Below are 10,308 nucleotides of genomic sequence, written 5' to 3' on the forward strand. Positions count from 1 at the left end.
AAAGAAAAAAGAAAAGCCATTTAAAGTAGGGTTCGTTAACAAAGTTTGTAATGACTTAGGAGTTATAAACCATTCCTTTGATGCAAAATCTAAGAAAATTATAAAAAATTGAAATTCGTGCTGAATAAAAAAATTTACAAGATTCCTTGTGAGATTAACTTAGTGGTAGAAAACTTTTGTGCTATTAATGCATTCAAATCATTCAACATTGATAATATATGCAATCTGGTTCAAATTTTCTATTCTCAAGTTTTTATCAAGAAGAAAAAGCTCATATCTCAACTTCAATTATAACAATATGATTTTGATTTGAAAAAAATGATGGCAAACAGTTTCTATATTAAAAAGGAAATTATGGGTAATTTTGTTATAAAATAGAAATAAGCAACCAAAAAAAAAAAAAAATCAATAGCTAAGAAAAAAAGCCCATTTGTACAAAAGAAAAAAAAAATTGGGAGATTTAAGTATTGTATAAAGAGAAAGAAGATCTCGAGTTTGTAAAACTCGGGATCCTTAACTTGAGTTTGTAAAACTCAAGATTTTTAACTCGAGTTTGATAAACTCGAGTTTTACCGGGAAATCTTTTTTTTTTTTTTTTTACTTTGGCAAATCCCCTGTTCAGGCAGAAGGGTTCCCCTGTTTTGCTCTGTTTTTCCCAGTGGAACTCGAGTTTATCAAACTCGAGTTCCACTGGGAATTTTTTTTTTTTTTTTTTACTTTGGCAAATCCCCTGTTCAATTCCCAGTGGAACTCGAGTTTATCAAACTCGAGTTCCACTGGGAATTTTTTTTTTTTTTTTTTACTTTGGCAAATCCCCTGTTCAGACAGAAGGGTTCCCCTGTTTTGTTCTGTTTTTCCCAGTAGAACTCCAGTTTATGACACTCGTATTCCACTAGAAATTTTTTTTTTCCTGCATATGCAGGTAAATCAAGAACTGAAATGTGTACATGCACCTACTGAGAAACATAGATGAAGAAGCTGAGAATGTAATCTAACACTCATTGAGAGGCAGAGAAGTTGAGAATGTAAATGCACATAAATTACATCAAAAGGCGTTCTCGGTAGGCACCAAACTATAGAAACTGTTACGCTCTCTTCATAAATATAGTTCTACAATGCAAATGCATTTACATCACAACAAAAGACATTCTCAATATATCAACATTCTAAACATGCACAACCATGCTTACTTTGCAATTCTAACTGTACTACTCAAATCACAATCTTCATAGAGGTACATTGGATAGAGAATTATAAGTACATTCAACAAAAACCAAAAAGTTAATTGTGCCAATACAACGTAGTGACTTTTCCTAAGATCAGCAGTTCGCACAACAAAAACGGCGTCCATGGGAGCATGCCTACAAAACGTAGACTAATCATGTTAGGAGAGAAGATAGTAAACATTAGTTAATGGTAGAATGAACAACAATTATTTAACCAATGCATAATATTTTCCCATCTACCTACCTACTGTGGAACATTACTGCTTGTGGAAGCGCCACGGGACTACAGACATTTTCTACGGTTATGCCCGGAAGCATGACACAATCCACATGCTTGCTTGGGTTGATTCTCTATCAAATCTGCGTCCTCCCTCCGCCATCCCGACCCTTGATCCTTATTCCTCACTCCATCCATCTCATTCCTTATTCTTGACTTCACTGGTCGACCTTTGGCCTGCAACAATGCTGGATTAGGCAACCACTTTGGCCCCATGGGATCACTCCACAATGATTGTGACTTGGGAATCACAAATGCATGCTGATAAGTGTTAAGGGCATTGTCCAAACCATAACATGGGTGAATATATGCAGTCGAATCAATATTTAAATAGTCACATACTCTAATTGCATGTGAACACGGGATCCCTATGTTTTGTCATTTCCCACAACTGCATGTTCTTTCCTGTATCCGAACTTCATAACTGTGGTTTCCCCCTCCGGCGCTACACGTGAATGAAGTAACTATTTGATATATCATCTGTTCATTGCAAAATGGCTTGAGATAGTGTTTCTCAGATTTAAGCTTATTTCCTTCCCATTTGTTAAAGGCATATTGACTCCATTTCTTACCCTCTGACAAGCGATTGAGGTATTCTTTCTGCCAGTCGTGGAAATATTCAACAAGTTTGGACCAAGTGAACTCAACCAACACGGCAATAGGAAAGCCCCGTGCACCTTTCAGTACACCATTGAAACACTCTGATATATTGGTTGTCATTGACCCAAAACGTCTCCCACCATCATGTGATTGGGTCCACATATCCACAGACTCGCTCATTGGGTATGTGTATGGAAGATAATCTTGATTCTTTTCCTTCCCATCCTTCCCCGTCACCTTCTTCTTATTCCGAATGGCCTCTATTTCTACCTGCTTAATGGAGTCCATTATGTTATCAAATTTAACTGCCTGAGTAGCATATCCTGCTTTCAAGCAAGCTGACTTTAGAGTCGAGTTCTGAAAATGTGTGTTGAAGTTGCTAGCAACATGTCGAAGGCAATATCTATGAAATACCCTTGTTCTTCCATCATCCCCTCTAGGCCAGTTTGCAATGGCGTTTTTGATACCGAGATATCGGTCAGAAATTATGCAAATGCCTTCGTCAGGTATCACGTGGCCAATCATTTCTCTGAGGCATTGTAAAAACCACCTCCAACTGGACCCTGACTCACAATCCACAATAGCAAAGGCAAGAGGGAATACATTGTTGTTAGCGTCAGTTGCCATTGCAACCAACAACTTTCCCTGATATTTACTATACAGATGGGTCCCATCAATACTGATAACCGGCTTGCAATATTTGAATCCATCAATGCTTATTGGACCGAAAGACCAAAACACATAATTCACAAATACAGTGCCATCTTCATCGGTGGATGTCGTACGATAGAACACCTGGGTAGTCGGATCCTGATCAATATATGCCATAAGCAACTTTTGCAACCTTTGGTAAGACTCTTCCCAATTCCTAAACAGCTTCCCAATCGCCTTTTGTTTCGCATCCCATACCTTGTAGTAAGAAGGCTTATGGCCCTCATATTTCGACTCTATCATAGATCTGAGATACTTAATTGGGGTAGTGTGATCCTCACTTAATTGCTTAAGGGTGTCTGATGCAATAAAATTACAATTCATCATTCTACCGTCATTTCGCACCCCAATCCGTATACACGTGTGAGGACCCTTGTACACTGTGACCACCCATAGTCCCTGGAGATTGGGCTTCATGATTGCGCAGACATACCAATTGCATGACTCATTCACGCATTTTGCACAAAGTTTTGTCATGGTCGACCTACTGATCATAAAATGTTTGTTTTCCTTAAGGGCACAAATTGTTAATACACGCTGCACCTCCCCTTTATTGGCAAAAATCAAGCCTTTGCACAAATTCATCCCCTCTCTCCAAGTAGACACAAATGGTGTCTCAATATGTGAAGGATCAACCATATTTTCCCAAGTATTTGCAGAAAATGACAAGGTAGGAGGTGCGTAGGTAGGGATTGTGTTCGTAATGTTTTGGACACTAAGAACATTGTCTGCATCAGGTTCATTACCATCCAATGTCTCATCGTCATCAATGTCCCTCTCAAAGTCCCTAAAGTCCCCTCTCTCAATCATGTCTTCAATCTCATCTCTATAGACAAAATCTTCATCGTCAATGTCAATACTCTCATCAACATAGTCGTCATCCTCATCGTCATTCTCATCCTCATCCTCATCCTCATCATCATCATCATCAGCATGAACATTAGCGGCATGAACATCATCATGCTCTACATGTGTAAAATACTCATATTGAGCATCTGGAACTGTAACCTGTAAACTTGTTTGTGTTTGTTGGATTTCCTCGATACCAACTTCTGCACGCGGCTCCAACTGTATGTACAACTCAATATTAGTTACTTCAGATATTCTCTCCAACTTGTCAAACATGATCTTCACATGTTTGTCTGTTTCTATCGCCATATACTTGTAATTAATCCGGTGCTTCAGGATTTCATTTGGCATACGATAAGTAATTTGTATGTTGTGCACAACAAGATTCTCACACAACTCTTCCATAACCATCATCTTCAATTCGTCAAGGGTCTTCAACCTACGACCAATTTGGGTATAATAGCTCTTTATACCCGGCCCTTCAAATGGCAAACCCTTGTTCGCATTGGCATTCTTCAGCAGACCACCGTGGTATAGGATTATATCAATTTCAGGCATTGTGAACCTGTTAAAGTCAAGTAACTATGTTAGTTAAAAACATTTTGAAGTTCCCTGATGTGTACAGAAGATGTGTACAAAGGTTCACCTAAAGACCACATTTAAGATTCATCTTGTCTAGAAAATCTATTTATAAACCACAAAAATGAGGATGTAGCCAAAAGCAAGCAAGCAAACATTCACTCATACTACTATCATTTTGTTCTCTACAAATCACCCATGTTATACGTAGAGTAGCATTCCATATTGATCCGTTACTTTGCCCTCCAAACATAAGGAACAAATCAGTAACCTTTAAAGGTATCACCCACTCAAAATAAAGAAAAGGTAAAAGACTACAAATCTCTAGCAATAAAACAATAAAGCCTTAGATATTCAACTAATTTGCCACTACCTTTACACATACAACACCAATCCACAAGGATCGTATTCCTTTTGATGGAAGAACATTTTGCAAGGTGACAATAGTAAATGAACATAGTCTTGCTAAAAATTTTGCATATAACAGCTTCCCACACACTCCTTGGATAAGAAGGATGAGTAAATTTAGACTGTTTAAATCTCACAATACCTTTGTACACAACTTTACCAACCACAAAAATAAGTTTTTGACAATCACAAACTTACCCATACACAATCTCTAGAAAATGTTAACAATCTAACAGTCTAATTGGTATAACAATCTAACACTATATTCAAAAAAAAAAGTATTGTGAGTTAAATATGAACATTTTTAAAAGATGTGTACACTAGGTGTGAAAATATGAATATTGTGTACTCAAACTCCTTAACCCACACCCATAGACAACTAATATCCAAATACAATAACAATCAAATCAAAAAACCCTTACCTGAGATATGAAATTGTTGAGAGGGAAGAGCAGTGAGAGAGGCAGTATGGTGAGTGAGAGTGAGAGGCAATGTGGTGAGTGAGTGAGAGAGTGAGAGTTATGGGTGAGTAAGAGTTCGTCAAGTTGAGTGTAAGTTATTTTTTTTATGCTCTATTTTTCGGTCTCAGTAGATAGATATATATGTTCAGAAAAACTTGAGTCTTTAAGACTCGAGACTTAGATCTCAAGTTTTTAAGACTCGAGTTTTATAACTCGAGTCTTCAAAACTCGAGATCTAAGTGGACAAGTTTAAGTCCAGCTCACCAACTGGTCTGGTAAGTGGTGGAGTGAGATTTAAACAATATCTCGAGTTTCTAAAACTCGAGATGTCTAGTTTCCATTATAGTTTCAAGCGTTGCCTAACTAACTATATACAAGTCCTTTGCACAGCTATTATGCACATTTCCTCAATTCTAAGGATTCTAGCTGAAGTTGCAACATGCTTTGGTTCCGAATGGCCTCAAATTGGGTATGGTCCTTATCATCTTGAACTACCAGTAACTGAGATTTCAGAGTGGTTGAAATTCAACCATCGTCAGAGTGTTGGAAATTCCGTATCATTCTTGGTCGGTCCCAAATTTTCAAATTTGGTTGTTTGTATTGCTATTCCATCGAAGGATTTGGACAACGATACAGTATCCATGTGTGATGTTGACTTTTTTATCAATGGTAAAAAACTATTCACAGTGTGGAACTGGTGGGCGAAAGGTAATTATGAGAACGTATGGTTAATTTATGGGGAAGTGAATATATCAAATACATCTGAAGAGAATCGCATTGTGGTTCTGTTTAAAGGTCAAAATATTTCCCCTATTAGGATGAGGATTTATGCAGAATGCATCTGTTGTCCTCAGAAGCCCAATATATCTCTTGCCTCATCTATGGATCAATGTGCTTTAAACAATGGGGAAGAAGATCCAGGCCGTGATGGAATCCGACGCTGACTGCAAAGAAGAAACCATCGACCAACCCATGCTAGACGTCCCCAAAAACACTACCTATCCAGCTTCAGATGGCTTCGAATTCGATTCCAACTCTGGAAACGAAGCTCCAAACCCTGGAGACGGCGAATTACCAATGGGTTTCATGATCAGGGTTCATCTTCAATCCTCAATGCCTTACTCAATGATGATACCAATGCTCCAAACCCCGGTTGGGTTTTTTCGGGTTGGTGGCGGGTTAAATATGTGACCATCCAGAAAGCTTCCTTCCTTCCAAGAGAAGACAATTTTGCTAATCAGATCATCAGGATGCCTCACTCTCAGCAAGTGCTGTTCGAAGAGCAGTAGATGATGCCACGTATGCAAGGATGTTGGGAAGGTGATTGGACACGTGTGCATGAGCTGGAATGTGACCATAACAGATTTTCCCTCTTTTAGGGAGTTAGTTATTTGACAGTTTTTCTCTTTGCTTGCTTTAATCTCTGTATATAAATATAGGATCAGGGCTTGTATGTATGTATTGTATTCATTCACTCTATTATCAATAAAAGGTTCAATTTCTATTTAGAGTGAGAGCACAAGATTTTACAGGCACAAACCCGACCCGTGGACAGGCCTAACCAATGCCAATCTGTATCCACCATCAAAGAAGACAAAAACATGTTGATCCAACTTTGAAGAGAAGGTTTGACTCTTTCTATTTCTTTAAATTTAAAGGCTTATTCATGGGATTGTTGCTCAAGTATATATTGTGTTTCAAGTAAATACAAGAAGCATTTAATTTCTTTTTATTCATCATATTTGTCTGCTTGTAAGATTTTCTAAACTTCAATTTTACCAAATAACGAGTATGCTTGCTGATTCTTCGAAATTGAAATTCAGGTCAAGCACACAACTGTTCGATGAAATGCTTCTTCAGGATATTGAACCTGCTTGCTTAGCTAACCTATGCTACTCATCGAGCCAATTGTTAAGGTTTTGTTTTTAATTTCTACAAAAATATTTCTATTTGATTACATATTTACTTATGTTTTTCCCCTGGGTTCTTAAATTTTAATTGATCTTCATCTTCAACATTATTTTTTTACTATTTATTGATTCCATCAAAACTAGAAGTTTTGAATTCACATCCAATAAATTATCCATTTATAGTTTTTGGTAAATGTTGTTCTAACTAAAAAGTTTTGACTTTGAAGATATTTAAGGCCCCTCAACTATATTTATGACTAGTATTAGTATACTAGGAACACTTTGGCCTATTCACTTGACTACCCACTCCAAGTCTCAGTCTTGAGTCCTGCTAATGAGAGTATAGTAAGGACTCCAAATAATAATATATACCATGCACAGGGCATCTATAGTTTCTGTGTTAAGGCATGGAAAACCACATCAAAGTGAAAAGAGAAAACCGGTAACGGATTCTAATTTGCCCAAACAAGCTCTATAGCAACTGAAGAAGACACCACGACATTGGGAGACAATTATACAATAGGAAGCAACATTTTAATAGCAAGGAAAATGTCCAAGGAGTTGAATAATTAAAAGGAAGCCAATAGGGTATTAGTTTAGTTATGGGAATAATTTCCTCAATGTTACAAAGCAAAATCCAATGAGCTATAGTGTGGGTTTAGGAATTACACTTTCTAACTACATGTAAAGCTTGCCAACAATAGCATGAAGTTGATGCCAAGCTAGTATGCACTATTAGTGGTTCTATGGACTAGTGAGATCTGCATAGAGAACTTTGGATTCGTTGAATTTCATTTAGTTCATTTCCCTCCATCAAAACCATTCTAAAACAAAGCCTTGAGTGCTGCTCTTGCTTCTGCTATAAGAGGACCATCCATCCATCCTTATTAGCTTGATACAAAACAAATAATGTCTTTCTTATGATCATGGTCATCTGTCGCAACACATGTTTGGTTGTTAGTTAATGTTGCATCAAAATTAACTTTGACAAAAGGGAGAGGAAGAGGTGTTCATGTTCTGGTACCTTTGTACCTCAATAGGGGATTCCCAATCTTGCAAATGAGTTTTTGTAGTTTGAGATGTGCCCCCTGCATTGGATCAGTCGTAGTCCTACGTACCATCTGTCTATTCCTTTGCATCCAGATTACATCACAACATATGGTAGCACACATTAATAAATTTCTTACCTCTTCTAGTGGGACCTTCATGGAGCTTTTTGAATTGAACTCTATTTGGATCCATTCCTCCATAGATGACAGGTTGAGCTCTTCAATTCTAAAAGGTCGTTGGGGATGACCACAAATTCCGAGCCACTAGGCATTTTAAGAATAGGTTCTCTATGGACTCTTGGGTTGCATTACACATCTGCAGTTTAGGTCTTCTATTGAAAATATCAGGCTTAGCATCACTTTTGTTATGGGAACCAACATCAAGGTTATAGTTCTTACCCCATTTCTATCTGTCTTTCAGTGTGCTCCATTCCATTTTTCCATCATTGTTCTATTGATGCACTCCATACGTCATGATGAAATTATCATTGTTCTGTTGATGTACAACATTCGTCATGATGAAATCAATAAAAAATAGCCGTATAATAATTTATTTTCCTTCTTTTCCCAAGCAACCAAACGTTGAGACTTGGCGCACGGTGGTGATTGTGGCAGTGGCAATGCTGCAACTGCAAGGTTGAGACTTGAGAGAGAGCAAAGCATGTCGATGGAGGAGAGAGATTGAGATTTTGAAATATTCAGATAAGATGGGTTTGATGAGTTAACTCACTGTTTATTGGAGTGGTCTCGTTGTTGGGGTTTTTCTTATTGTTCTTCTCTCTCTGAGTTTTGTCCTCCCTTAGCTTAGTTTCCTGATTACCCTCTGTTTATTGTACTGTTTGTTCCTTTTATTTCTTCTTGTTCATCATTCCTTTTATTTCTTCTTGTTCATCATCATGAACTACTTGTATTTCTCTTTTTTCTATCATTTATAAAAGTTTTCTGCTTACCTATCAAAAAAAAGTTTATTGTCTAACAACAGTTGAGTTTCTCAAAGTCAAGTGCTTTAAATTTTAATTGACGTGCCACTTTTTACACCCTTGATTTATTTTAGATGCATCATAAAACTTGTGTTATCACCTCCATCTCCCAATCCTGATATTCAGCAATCCTTCATAACCTTAACGATGATCTTTGTTATGGGGTCTCAGGAACGATGCTCTACACAATGGGGGCCAACCTTGCATTAAGAAGTCCAGCAAGAGAATCTAGGAAAGAGCACAAGAGTTCTCCCTTGTCTCACTGCCGACCTTCAAAATCCCAAACATCTTCATAACCGGTGCTGGACTCCGCCTCCCCATGGTTGGATCAAGGTGAACTCTGATGCTGCCACAGCTACATCCTCCACTGCAATTGCCGCTGTTGCAAGAAACTCCACTGGCATGGTTGTTATGGTGAACTCTCATGTGGTTGTTCAAAATGCTTCCCTTGAAGGATGGTCCCAGGTTATCTTTGAAAGTGACTCCAAGGAATGCATAGATCCTCTGTCTTCTAATTTACCTTCTGATTGGACTATTAGCAATGTTATTAGCAATATCAGTACTTTAGTTGAATCTTTCAATAGGTTTTCCTTTTCTTGGGTTAGAAGATCAGGAAATTCTGCTGCCCATGTTGCAGCTAAATTATCCTTGAACTCTAGCATGTCTTTAAATTTTAATAATGGCAAACTGCCATCAGCTCTTTATAAGTCTGTATGTTTAGCAGATAGTCATCTTGTACCCCTTACTTTTTGAGTAATGACATTGAAGATTATCAACCAAAAAAAAAGTAAGCGGGAGGCTCTTTTTCAAAGTGAGAAAATTTTATGAGATATTACCAAATTATACAAAAATTGCATTGTTTATTCTTATTTTTCAAGAATAAAGTAGATATCATCTTAATTCCATTATACATTGTCATTTAAAATTGTATGACTGAGATGAATGTATATTCTTTATGTTTATGATTGATGGATAAACATATCGGATAGAAGAGAAAGAGTGATAGAACCAGTCACAAGGGGTCCTTTACAGTTTTACGTATATTCTCTACATAGCTTACAAGTACCTTGTGGCAGAGGGTGGAAAAGTTGAAATGGCAGCTACTTGTGGGATGGTGGCTGGGTATGATGTTTTTAGCCTAGGGGTAGAGATGCTGATTGAAGGCTTCAAAGTGGGCATATGAATTTTGGGTGTGCCGGAATATCCATTCAGGCTAAACGTTGTTGTTAAGTGTAGCTTAATTCAACAACAGATTTAG

General features: G+C 37.5%; 1 long non-coding RNA gene across 2 annotated transcripts in view; it reads left to right on the forward strand.

The window, feature by feature from the left end:
• LOC136065024 (uncharacterized) overlaps positions 1-9,633 on the forward strand; it is a 100,426-nt gene extending 90,793 nt beyond the window's left edge. For both annotated transcript variants that reach the window (XR_010626668.1, XR_010626667.1), the window contains one exon: positions 9,222-9,633. This is a non-coding gene — a long non-coding RNA (uncharacterized LOC136065024). The remainder of the gene's footprint in view (positions 1-9,221) is intronic.
• Positions 9,634-10,308: the final 675 nt, after the last annotated feature.

This window comes from Quercus suber, unplaced genomic scaffold, assembly GCF_002906115.3.
Source record: "Quercus suber isolate HL8 unplaced genomic scaffold, Cork oak 2.0 scaffold_832, whole genome shotgun sequence".
Lineage (NCBI taxonomy): Eukaryota > Viridiplantae > Streptophyta > Magnoliopsida > Fagales > Fagaceae > Quercus > Quercus suber.